This window comes from Callorhinus ursinus, unplaced genomic scaffold, assembly GCF_003265705.2.
Source record: "Callorhinus ursinus isolate GAN/ISIS: 27379988/994484 unplaced genomic scaffold, GSC_fseal_2.0 scaffold12, whole genome shotgun sequence".
Lineage (NCBI taxonomy): Eukaryota > Metazoa > Chordata > Mammalia > Carnivora > Otariidae > Callorhinus > Callorhinus ursinus.
The window spans coordinates 71,788,009-71,801,468 of record NW_027397074.1 but is presented as its reverse complement, the minus strand read 5'-3'; positions in this window follow the sequence as shown (position 1 = coordinate 71,801,468).

Sequence of the window (13,460 nt, the reverse complement as noted above, 5' to 3'; positions counted from 1 at the left end):
CTCTGTACAGAGGGGGTGTCTACTAGCAACAGGGAGCCCAGACACGGCTTCAAGTGTTGGTTTTACAAGGAAAGGACCAGAGTCAGAGTAAGATGTTGTCCTCTCTGTCTCTAAGGAACCTGTGCTTGCAGAGCTCAGACTGGTTTAACTCAAAGCTACCCTGAAGTATGGTAAGCAGCAAAGGGCAAATTCAACACAACTTCAATTATGTTATGAGAGCTGAGCCATGCAGTGCATCTGTCTCCTACAGACTCTACCAGAGGCTCTTGAGCTAGCTGCTCCAAGGGCCTTCTCTTCTCAGCAACTGGAGCCTGGATCCCCGTGGCAATTAAAAGATGCTCATGAAATGGAATGACCCTAAAAATGAGACTCAGATCCACAGAGGAAGTCTTATCACCCTTGGGGTGTGGGTGTCCTTTTCCAGGTCTACACTCCAGCATTTGAAGCTTGGTCTATGTGAGGAGACTCGGGGACAGGAATGAAGTTCCAGGTTCTCAGAGCTCCAACTAGGATGCTGGTACTTGAAGAAGGTCCAAACTCACACAAGTCTGGAGGTCTGACCTGCTCTTTTCAGTGATGCCCTTTTGAGTTGTGAACACCTAGAGAGCTGAATTCACAGGTGAAACTGAGCCCATCGATAGGCCTGAACTGTCAGGATTATCTTGACTTCAGAAGGTAAATTCCTGTAACTATCCAGGCATAAAACTTTCCCATTCATTCTTTTAACAGATATTTTTGTGGACCCACTCCGGGCTAGGCATTGCATCAGAAACTGCAGATACAAAAAGGTTAATATATGAACCTTTTCCTTGAGCAAATCATGGTGGGCTTTACAGTGGTATTTCCTAGAATTGTTATGTCAACCACAGTGTTGGGTGGGGCAAAGCTAGGGTAGAGGAGTAAGGATTACTAGGGACTAGTCTCAAGCCCAAACGACCTTGACTTCTTGACATGAACTCTAGGGTTTCTGCTGAGTCAAGAGCCCTGCTCTGAACCTCAGACTTTTTGGCTAAGGCCTTTATATCCTATCTGGCACTTGTAGAAAACTCCTACCTAATGTTGGTCTTTAATAAGGATGAATTTCTTGCCATTTTTCTATCTTTAAGCATCTCAGCATCATAGAAATTTCTGCTGACCTGTCTCACCCATTAGGCTGGACCTCTACATATTTATGCCACCCCAGACTGAGTCTGAATTTGCTATAGGCCTTTGGACTTGGGGGTTGCCTTCCTTCCTTCTTTTCTTGCTTCCATCCTTCTTTTCTTATTGGGACTAAGATCACAAGCAACCATCCCACGAGGACCACCCAGAAAGCAAAATTAATACCTCAGAGCAAGCCCTACTTATTTGTAGCTTCTTCCTTTTCATCTCAGCTTGCAGCTGAGAACCCAGCATGTCTTCAGGACAGCGCCCGATGATTATGACACTGCCCAGATTAAATCTTTCCCCAGGAATACCTCATCCTCCGTGTCATCTGTTCCATGCCCCCTCCTTTGTGCTGCCATTGTGGATTCTTGTGTGTGTACTGAGGAGAATGACAGCCTGAAATTATGGTGCTGCTTTTGGACATTGGAAAGGAGGATGATTCCAAACCCAAGTGTGAAGTAGAGCTGACCCCTGATGATCAGCCTGAAGGGCCTCTTTTGACCCCTTCCTGCAGATTAGTTTGGATCAGCTTCAACACAAGAGTTAAACTGGTGCTTTGGGACAACAGACCTGGGTTCAAATTCCAGCTCTGCCTTCGCTCTGTGACTTTGGACATGTTACTTAGCTCTCTAAGCCTCAGTGTCTCTATCTGTAAAGCAGTGCTAATACCCTCCCACAGAGGATGATCAGAAGATTTAAGTGAGATGGTGTGTTAAAGCATTGGCTGAGTGTTCCAGAAGAGTTCAAAACATGGCAACTATTATTACTTTCTATTGGGATGGTTATTTCTTTGTCTCTCTCTAAACGAAATCTTAGAAGAGACTCAATCCTACATTTGCAATGACAGTGCTGAAACATGACTCAGGAAAGCCTGGAGGAAGAGCACGGGAAATTACAGATGAAACTGAAGAGCAACCTGAGAAAGAGAGGAAGCAAGGCTCAAGGTCATGCCCTGTCTCTGGGACAAAATGTGCTTTTTGTTTTTTTTGTTTTATGTTCATTTCCAGGATCTCGCATTTCCCTTTTCCTTATGGATATTTCTAATATACACAAAAACAGAGAGCACACTCTAATCAACCATCCATGTACTCAGCCTCCAGCCTCAATGATTATTCGCCAACCACGTGAAACTTGCTTTGGATGCCTTAATTTCTTCCATATATAGTAATTAATAACCAATGTCTATTTCCCTCTTTGCTAACAGGAATAGATAGGGATGATCGTGAGGAACTTGCCATTCTTCCACTCCCAAAATACTTTCCAGAAAGCCATGAAACACATCATGTCATCATTTCAAGTATGATAGACTTCTGAAAATGTTGAAATTTTCCAATCTGGCATCCCCATCCCCAAACCTGCCCACAAATCCAAGACATAATCTTATAACATATATAGGAACATAACTTCCTTTTTTCCCCTAACTCCTGTCATATTATGTGGTATGAAACAATTTGAGATTAAAGTGACAAATTAACTGTTAACTGCTAAATATTTAATGTCAAGAAAAGCTGTTTAAAACCCATAAAAACTCAGGCAATAAATTTGAATAGTATAGAGGGGGAATGTTATATTAACTTAGATTTTGCAGCACCTTAATATTGTCTTATATTAGATGCCTGCCAGTTGGAGAACACACAACACATTTACTGCATAAATTTATGAACATGTTCTAGCAACCCATCCATTTTCTCTGTATTGTTTTCTCTTGGCATTTATAGCAACTTCAGTTTGTCACTGCACAAGGATAAGTGATTTTTAAATTTTTCTCTTCTGGCTTTGGCTCTTGGTTAGTGGAGTACACTCATGGCTACCTCAACTTTTTTCCATCACCCTGGAAAAATCAGGTTGATTTTTAAAAATGAAAGTAATAGAAACCAAGGTGGGACTACAAAGGAGGTAGAACACAAGGATGGGAAGCTCTCACTTTCAACCTCCCAATAACTCACCCTCAGAATTCATATGGCTACTCTTAATGTATTCTCCTGAGGTTGCTACTACTTGCCACAAAAAAATTGTCCAGAGATATAGAGGGAGTTAATGGAGTAATAATGAGGTAAAACTGCCTGTGAGTTGTAGAATGTTCCTTGGTTTAAAATGGTAATAAATGAATGTGAATCAAATGAGATCTTCTTGGTCTTTGCTTATGTTGTCTTCCCTACCTAGAATGCTTAATCCCCTTCTTCTTTGCCTATCTACAGGGATGCCATGTGCAGCTACATAGGTTGTGCACTGCATATCTCTAGGGGCTCCATTCACACAGACTCCCATGTGATTAGTGTTCTTGCCCATCATGCTCCACTCTGGGATGCTTTCCTGACCCCCTCGGTCCTCAAGTTTCTCTCCCTTCAGTGGACACTCAAAGATGCTACCAGATAGGTGCCTCTGGCCTTGATCTCATGAGTGGACAATCCGTCCCCCCTCCCAGAATAAGAATTCTCGCCAGGGAACCCTGAAGACCTAAGGTGAGTGGTCAAGAGTGAACCAAGAAGGGAGTTTTAACCCCACAAGTAAAACCCAGTTACCTCAGTGTTATTAAACTACCCACAGAAAACCACAGCAAGGATTCTTGGGCCAAGGAGGCTCAGCCATCGCCACGGGGAAACCAAAATGGGGATTCAGATGCGACCAGCCCTTTCTTCTGAAGGGAGATCAGCTGATGATCTAGCCTGAGGTTGAGCTGAGTATCTCAGAACCCTGCTGCCAGAATTCCCTACCTAGGAGCCAGGACAGAGCTAGTCATATGCATTTCTTCTAGCCTCCAGTTCCACCCTCTGAGCCATCAGGACCTGAGCTTCATTGAGCTGAAACTCATTCTTATCTTGCTTCAAACAAGAGGCCGGAACCTTGTATGAACATCATTCAGACTCCCAGCCCAACTCCTGCTGCAGACCATGACCTGAACAGTTAGCCGTGTAGTCTAAGCCTGGCTGGTATGCCCTCCCGTCGCTGCTTCTGTCCCACTATTCAACGCCATTACGCAGCCCAGGACAAGGCAGTTATACTGATAGCTTGATACTCGTCCCATGTTACCTGTGATATGTGTCGAACACAGTGCTCCACCTGGATGAGGACACAGCCTGGATGAGGACACAGGCCAAGTTGCATTGGTCTTTCTATCCCCAGGGGTCAGCACAGCGATGAACGCACCGTGGGTGTTCAAAAAGCATTTGTTAATAGTGTTATGCATGTAAAGTGAGCAGTTTTAAATTTCCTAAAGTAATAAAAGGATTATAGCTCTTGTATCGTCTATTTTTTATTGCCTTGTGTTGACATGCCTCTGATTAGTTACCGAAACCATGTTTTCATGGTGAACGTGGCAGGAATATGTGATTATGGGTCTGTAACTTTCTCTTCCTTTGGAAAAAGCTACATGATCACCAGGACTATAGCTTTATCTCCTTTTATAAATGATTTCTAAATATTATCTTGTAGCTGACCTGCACTGCCAATGGCCTTCTAGAGTTGGCTTCTCTTACCATGTAGTTGGCTGTTGTGTGGAAAATTCTTATAAATGTTCCAGGAAGAACTCGGACGGGGAATTCCTAAAGGTCAGAATGAGGGAGAGAGAGGTAACATTTCTGTGGGGCTCTCCGATGCCAGGATATACTTATATAACTTCATTTAATCTTCTCAACCCCATTTTGTAGATGAGAAAAACTAAGACTCAGAGACGTAGGTAACTATGTAAGATAGGGTGGCTTTAAAAGGAGAACTTGACTCTAATGCAGGGATATCTGACTCCAGGGCCCAAGCTTCTTTCACTACACAGTGCTTCAGAACAAGTTGGGTTGGGAAGAACTCAACAATGAAGCTATCGAAGTTCAAGGAAATGGTTAAGAAAAATGACACCCTACACAGATGAATTGTGTGGTGATGAAGAAAGACAAAGAGAGATAACAGATAGTATCTGGTGTTGATTTTTTTTTTTTTCAAAAGTTGGATGTTTAGAATTTTTATTTTATTTATTTATTTATTTTTAAAGATTTTATTTATTTATTTGAGAGAGAGAGAATGAGAGATAGAGAGCACGAGAGGGAAGAGGGTCAGAGGGAGAAGCAGACTCCCTGCTGAGCAGGGAGCCCGATGTGGGACTCGATCCCGAGAGTCCAGGATCATGACCTGAGCCAAAGGCAGTCGCTTAACCAACTGAGCCACCCAGGCGCCCTCTGGTGTTGATTTTTAAACAGAAGCAGGGCAAGGATCATATCTGTCCTGGTTACCATTACCTACCCTCTGCTTAACACATGCCTCGCTCCTAATTTGTGCTTTATTTTTTTTTTAAAGATTTATTTTGAGAGAGAGTGTCGGGGTTGGGGGCAGAGGGAGAGAATCTTTCATGTACACTCCCCGCTGAGCGAGGAGCCCAACTCCAGACTTGGGCTCGATTCCACAACCCATGAGATCATGACCTGAGCTAAAACCAAGAGTCGAACGCTTAACTGACTGTGCCACCCAGGGGCCCCTATTTGTACTTTAATTTGTCGAATAAGATTCTAGTCTCTGACATGAGGCTTTGTTTGTTTTGCAATTAAATCTCAACAAGAATAATCAAATGCACCTTTATTGGTTTTAGCCACTATGCTTATAGATTGTTTCATGAATATGAATCAGAAGTGCCTCATAGATTACCCTAAGTCTTTCCTAGTAGGCAAGAGAACAAAGTGGTTTTGAGCTGTTGGGCTTGGAAAATCAGGGACCATCTAATATGATAGTCACTAGCTGCATGTGGCTATTTAATTTCAAATTAATTAAAATTAAATTAAATTTAAAATGCAGTTCCTGTGCTGTACTAACCACATTTCGAGTCTCAGTAGCCACATGTGGCTAGTGGTTACCTAATTGGGCAGGCAGTGCAGATAGAAAACATTCCCATCATCACAGAAAGTTCTATTGGACAGCACCAGATTAGAACACAGCCCTTGGTGTCAGAGAGACTAAGGCTGAATCCTAGTTGCCTGATCCTATAGCTGTGTAACCACGGACAAATAATCAACTGACACCTGTAATGGAAATAATAATAGTACCTGTCTTAGCCTAAGTGTCCCAGAAAACAGAATCTAAAACAGAGGTCTATGTACAAGTCCTTTACTGGGGAGTGTCATTGCCAAGAACAGGAGTCAAGGATGGGGCGAGTCAGGAAGGAAAGAGGGCGAGCCCATACGTGGAATATGGTTGAGTGGACGTCATCTATAAGCAATCAACTACTTGATTCTTCAAGACTATCTGCAAAGCTGTATCAAATGCAACGCAGATTCAATTTTCTGGGAAATGGAAAGGGATGGGAAACATTCATCTATGGGTTCTTACTCCCTTTGCTTCCCTCCTGGGTGGGGGGTGGGGGGTGTGATTCAGATATTCACTTCTGAACAAGCTAAGATTTGGTTGCCCTGCCCTTGCCAGACAGTGATCACTGCAATTCCCATTCACCAGTCACTAAGAGATGCTCACGTTGAATCGCCTGGGTCCTAGATAAATCCCTCTCTACGTGAGTTGTATCTCACTAGGTCCTTGTGGTAATCAGGGGTCAATTACCCTTGCCAGTATAATAGTTCCTTTCTTAGTCTCCTTGTGCTTCAGCATGAGGATCTGCAAATGATCAGGTGGTAGTGACAGCTTCAAGTTCAGTGACTAAGTCCCCTGGCACAATTCCTCCCCACTCCATGTATTCTAGATGTTGGGGAGATCGCACCATATATCTTCTTTTGACTCAGTGCGTGTATTATATCCTGCAGCAAAAAAAAAAAAAAAAAAAAGGACAATCCAGCAGGGTGCTACTCCTGAGATGGAGTCTTTTGGGGGATGGTCCTCAGTAAAATATTCTGTTAGGCTGCTTGCTTCTGAATAACAGGGTACATGGTCAGACCAGAGGATCCTATGGTCATGTGTCCCTTATTGCTCCCCGTTTGCCAGGAAAATGACCCTTTCTTCTAAGGTAACGTTGTGCTGTATATAATGCTAACGGATGAGGGATTCTGTAGTTCAGTGATAGTGGTTCTGGTGGGGGCACTGTGGGCTAGAAAGGCAAACACATATCTGGGTTAAGTATCAATTCTGTTAAAGGCAAATTTCTCTTCCCTCTGGGGTAGAAGAGTCTGATATAGTCAACCTACCACTAATTGTCTGGCTGGTGTCCTTGAGGAATGGGGCTATATCAAGGGCTCATGGTCAATCTTTGATGTAGGTCAGTTGAACATTCAGAAATGACATTAGCCTTGGTGAGAGAGGACCTATGCCATTGGACCCATGGATAGTCTCCATGGCTGCCATCCCTGTCACTTTGGTTTTAGATCCGTTGTGCTGCCACTGGAGTGGCTTATGAGAGAGGCAGGCTAACATTCATAGGATGAGTTACCCTGTCCATCCACCTGGCTATTTAGAGCCTCCTCTGCCAAGGAGGTATCAGGTATCCTCTGTTGGGCATCAGTGTGAGACACAAAGATCTGCCTGTTTTTTTCTCATTCCCACGGGTCCAGCCACATGTCTCCCCCTCCCCCAATGTATCTGTCTTGTATCTTCCAATCTCGTTCCTTTCAAGTCCCTGACCAACCTGCCAATGCCTTCACCACTGTCCAGACATCTGTGTTTATCCGTACCTCAGGCTACTTCCCCTTTCATAGAAAATGGGACAGTTAAGTACCCTACTGCTCACTGCTCCATCTACTAGGAAAATTTCCCTTTACCACTGGACTTTTGGAATACATTTTTAGCCAGCACCAATATATAATACCAACCCATCCAAGAACCAGATGCAAATTCTTTCTCCCTCTCTTAGTTGGCTATCAGGACACCCTTCTCCCACTCCATAAAGCCATTGCTGCAAGTAGAGGTTAGATGTTGCTGCAACGAAAGTAGGTGACTTGGGGACCGGGATGATTGAGCCTACAATTTGCTTATGCATTCTGGACCTGCTCTGACAGGGTCCCAAATACACTGTTTGGTATGCGTAGCGAACTACTTCTGTGCCCAGCTGGCCTTATGTCTTGGTGGCTCTGCTAACAGTGAGCTCAGAATGGTCAGTTTGGGTTTCATAGACTTTTGACCTCCCAGGTATTAGAGATCTCTGCTAGAGCCCAGGACACATCAGGAACTCTTTCTTAAAAACAAAACAAAACATTAATTGTCTGATTCAGAAAGGTGTGGCCAGCTCCAGAAATCTGCCCTAATCCTCATGTTAGGGCTTGCCAGAAACCTCAGACACCATTCTTACCCACAACGGATCTCCCCAGCACTATCGGCTCTGCTGGGTCACATGGTCCCAGCAACAGGGCAGTTTGCCCTGAAGCCTGGACCGTTGCTGAATTGTTCTTGCGTTCTGGACCCCACTTGAAAATGGAAGCCTTTCTAGTCACCTGATAAACTGGTTAGAATAGTATTTTCCAGTAAGTGCAAGCTGCTTCCAAAATCCAAAAGGCTCATCAAACATTGTGCCTCCTTGATCAGAGATGCAAGGTACAAACACCCGTCTTATACCTCAGTATAGGTATCCCAGGCCATCCCAGACTTTATGGACTTCTAAAACTATCGTCACCAACTACATATCTACAGGAAACATAGAGGAACATGCCAAAGGACACCACAGAGATGCCATTAGCAAAATCCAATCTGCAGGAAAAATGATGCAGTTCCTTTAACAAATAAACTGCAAGAAAGAAATTCCCGGGGAGATGGAAGGGGACCTGGTAAATTAGAAGCAGCTTTAAAAACATATCAACCAGGGTGCCTGGGTGGCTCAGGCAGTTAAGTGTCTGACCCTTGATTTCGGCTCAGGTCATGATCTCAGGGTCATGGGATCAAGCCCCACATCGGGCTCTGCACTTAGCAGGGAGTCTGCCTGAGATTCTCTCCCTCTGCCCCTCCCTCTGCCACCTGTGCTCTCTCTCTGTCTCAAATAAACAAGTAAATAATCTTACTTGGAGGAATGTCTGTTCATGTCTTCTGCCCACATCTTGACTGGCTTATTTATTTTTGGGGTGTTGAGTTTCATAGGTTCTTTATAGATCTTGGATACTAGCCCTTTATCTGATAAGACATTTACAAACATCTTCTCCCATTCTGTAGGTTGTCTTTTGGTTTTGTCGACTGTTTCCTTTGCTGTGCAGAAGGTTTTTATCTTGATGAGTCCCAGTAGTTCATTTTTGCTTTTGTTTCTTTTGCCTTTGGAGACGTGTCTAGCAAGAAGTTGCTGTGGCTGAGGTTGAAGAAGTTGCTACCTGTGTATACTAAAAAATGCTTATGAGCACTCAGTATCAGGGAAATACAAATCAAAACCACAATGAGAGGGGGCGGAGCAAGATGGCGGAGGAGTAGGAGACCTGGATTTCGCCCGGTCTCAGGAATTCAGCTGGATAGGGATCAAACCATTCTGAACACCTACGAACTCAACAGGAGACCAAAGAAAAGAATAGCAACAACTCTCTGAACAGAAAAGCGACCACTTTCTAGAAGGTAGGACATGCGAAAAGTGAATCCGAGGCGATATTCGGGAGGATAGACGGCGGGGGAGGGGGCCTCCGTCGGCCGCTTCTGGCAAGTGCTAGAGCCGCGGAGCACAAAATCAGAACTTGTAGAAGTCGGCTCCGCTGAGGGACGTCGCTCCAGTGGCTAAGCGGGGGGTGGAACCCTCGCAGGACAGTGTGGTCTCAGGACCCTCGGGGTCACAGAAAGACCGGGGGTGCCTGAGTGCGGCAGAGCTCCCGGGTATCAGAGCAGGGAAGCCGGCTGCAGAGACGAAGCCGAGGCGCGGGCTCTCAGCTCGGGGTGGCCATAAACCGTGATCCGCGGCCCAGTCGGGCCACTGCTCCTCCAGCAGGGACCCAACAAGCAGCAGAGCCGGGGAGACTCCCCTTCCTCCCCCGGGAGGAGCGGCGCGGGAGCGCACCGCAGGGATCTGCTGGGTTTGGAGACTCCACACGGGGTCGGGTGCCAGAGATAGAAACACTCCGTCACAGGCCGGGTGAGCACGGAGTGCGGCCGGAGACCAGGGAGATGGGAGTGACTGACTGCTTTTCTCTGGGGGCGCACTGAGGAGTGAGGCCCCGAGTTCTCGGCTCCTCAGGGCAGAGATTGGGACGCCGCCATTTTCGCTCTCATCCTCCAAAGCTGTACCGAGATCTTGCAGTGAACAAACCCGAGCAGATTACTTAGCCCGGATGGCAAGGGCGGGGCAATTCCGCCTCCGGCAAAGACATTTGGGAACCACGGCAACAGGCCCCTCCCCCAGAAGATCTGCAAGAACAGCCAGCCAAGGCCAAGTTTACCGATCAATGAGAAAGGCAGAACTCCAGCGCTAGGGGAATACTGCACATAGAATCCAGGGCTTTTTTACCATGATTCTTTAGTCTTTCAAAGTTATTTTTTTTAACTGGTTTTTTTTTTTGAATTTTTCTTTTTCCCTTTTTCAACCAACATCTTATCAATCCCTTTTAAAAAAACATTTTTATTTTTCATTTTTACACTCATATTCTATCCATTCATAGTAGTTACCCTTATTTTTGGCATATATATATGTTATTCTCTCTTTAAAATTTTGAGATACAGTATCTTCTAACAGATCAAAATATACCCTAAATCTCTAGTGTATGGCTTTGTTCTAGTCTCCTGTGATCACATTCTCTCCCCTTTTTTCTTTTTTCTTTTTTTTTAAATCCTCTTCTTTCTTTTTTCAAACAACTTCTAATCAATTCTTTTTATAAAATTTTTTATAATTTTCATCTTTACAGTCATATGCCATCCCTTCATCGTATCAACCCTTATTTTTGTACATATATAAGTTTTTCTTTCTTTAAAATTTTGGGAAGCACTTTCTTCTAACAGACGAAAATACACCCAAAATCTAGTGTGCGGCACTGATCTATGCACCAGCCTGATCATATTTGATCATATTCTGTTTTGTTTTGTTCTGTTTTTGTTTTTATCTTTTTCTTTTTTTTTCTCTTTCTTTTTTCTTTCTTTCTCTTTCTTTTCCCCTGGTTTCAGGTCTTTTCTGATTTGTTTAGAGTATTTTCTGGGGACGTTGTTACCCTGTTAGCATTTTGTTCTCTCATTCATCTATTCTCCTCTGGACAAAATGACAAGACGCAAAAAATCACCTCAACAAAAAGAACAAGAGGTAGTACTGACTGCCAGGGACCTATTCAATACAGACATTAGTACGATGTTGGACCTAGAATTCAGAATCATGATTTTAAAGATACTAGCTGGGCTTGAAAAAAGCATGGAAGTTATTAGAGAAACCCTTTCTGGAGAAATAAAAGAACTAAAATCTAACCAAGTCGAAATTAAAAAGGCTATTAATGAGGTGCAATCAAAAATGAGGGCACTAATTGCTAGGATAAATGAGGAAGAAGAGAGAATCAGTGATATAGAAGACCAAATGATGGAAAATAAAGAGGCTGAGAAAAAGAGAGATAAACAACCACTAGATCACGAGGGCAGAATTCGAGAGATAAGCAATACCATAAGACGAAACAACGTTAGAATAATTGGGATCCCAGAAGAAGAAGAAAGAGAGAGAGGGGCAGAAGGTATATTGGAGTAAATTATAGCAGAGAACTTCCCTAATGTGGGGAAGGAAACAGGCATCAAAATCCAGGAGGCACAGAGAAGCCCTCTCAAAATCAATAAAAATAGGTCAACACTCCGACATCTAATAGTAAAACTTATGAGTCTCAGAGATAAAGAGAAAATCCTGAAAGCAGCTCAGGTGAAGAGATATGTAAATTATAATGTTAGAAACATTAGATTGGCAATAGACCTATCCACAGAGACCTGGCAGGCCAGAAAGGACTGGCATGATATATTCAGAGGACTAAACGAGAAAAATATGCAGCCCAAGAATACTATATCCAGCTAGGCTGTCATTGAAAATAGAAGGAGAGATAAAAAGCTTCCAGGACAAACAAAAACTAAAGGAATTTGCAAACACGAAACCAGCCCTACAAGAAATATTGAAAGGGGTCCTCTAAGCAAAGAGAGAGCCTAAAAGCAGCATAGACCAGAAAGGAACACAGACAATATACAGTAACAGTCACCTTACAGGCAATACAATGGCACTAAATACATACCTTTCAATAGTTACCCTGAATGTAAATGGGCTAAATGCCCCATTCAAAAGACATAGGGTATTAGATTGGATTGAAAAACAAGACCCATCGATATGCTGTCTGCAGGAGACTCATTTTGGACCCAAAGACACCCCCAGATTGAAAGTGCGGGAGTGGAAAACCATGTACCATGCTAACGGACACCAAAAGAAAGCTGGGGTGGCAATCCTTATATCAGACAAATTATATTTTAAACCAAAGACTGTACTAAGAGATGAGGAAGGACACCATATCCTACTTAAAGGGTCTATCCAAGAAGAAGATCTAACAATTTTAAATATCTATGCCCCTAACATGGGAGCAGCCAATTATATCAGGCAATTAATAACAAAAGCAAAGAAACACATGGACAACAATACAATAATAGTGGGGGACTTTAACACCCCCCTGACTGAAATGGACAGATCATCTAAGCAAAAGATCAACAAGGAAATAAAGACTTTAAATGACACATTGGACCAAATGGACTTCACAGACATATTCAGAACATTCCATCCCAAAGCAACGGAATACACATTCTTCTCTAGTGCCCATGGAACATTCTCCAGAATTGATCACATCCTGGGTCACAAATCAGGTCTCAACCGGTACCAAAAGATTGGGATTATTCCCTGCATATTTTCAGACCACAATGCTTTGAAACTAGAACTCAATCACAAGACGAAAGTTGGAAAGAACTCAAATGCATGGAGGCTAAAGAGCATCCTACTAAGGAATGAATGGGCCAACCAGGAAATTAAAGAAGAATTAAAAAAATTCATGGAAACCAATGAAAATGAAAACACAACTGTTCAAAATCTTTGGGATACAGCAAAGGCAGTCCTGAGAGGAAAGTATATAGCAATACAAGCCTTTCTCAAGAAACAAGAAAGGTCTCAAATACACAACTTAACCCTACACCTAAAGGAGCTGGAGAAGGAACAGCAAAGAAAGCCTAAACCCAGCAGGAGAAGAGAAATAATAAAGATCAGAGCAGAAATCAATGAAATAGAGAGCAAAAGAACAGTAGAACAGATCAACGAAACTAGGAGCTGGTTCTTTGAAAGAATTAACAAGATTGATAAACCCCTGGCCAGACTGATCAAAAAGAAAAGAGAAATGACCCAAATCAACAAAATCATGAACGAAAGAGGAGAGATCACAACCAACACCAAAGAAATACAAACAATTATAGGAACATATTATGAGCAACTCTATGCCAGCAAATTAGAT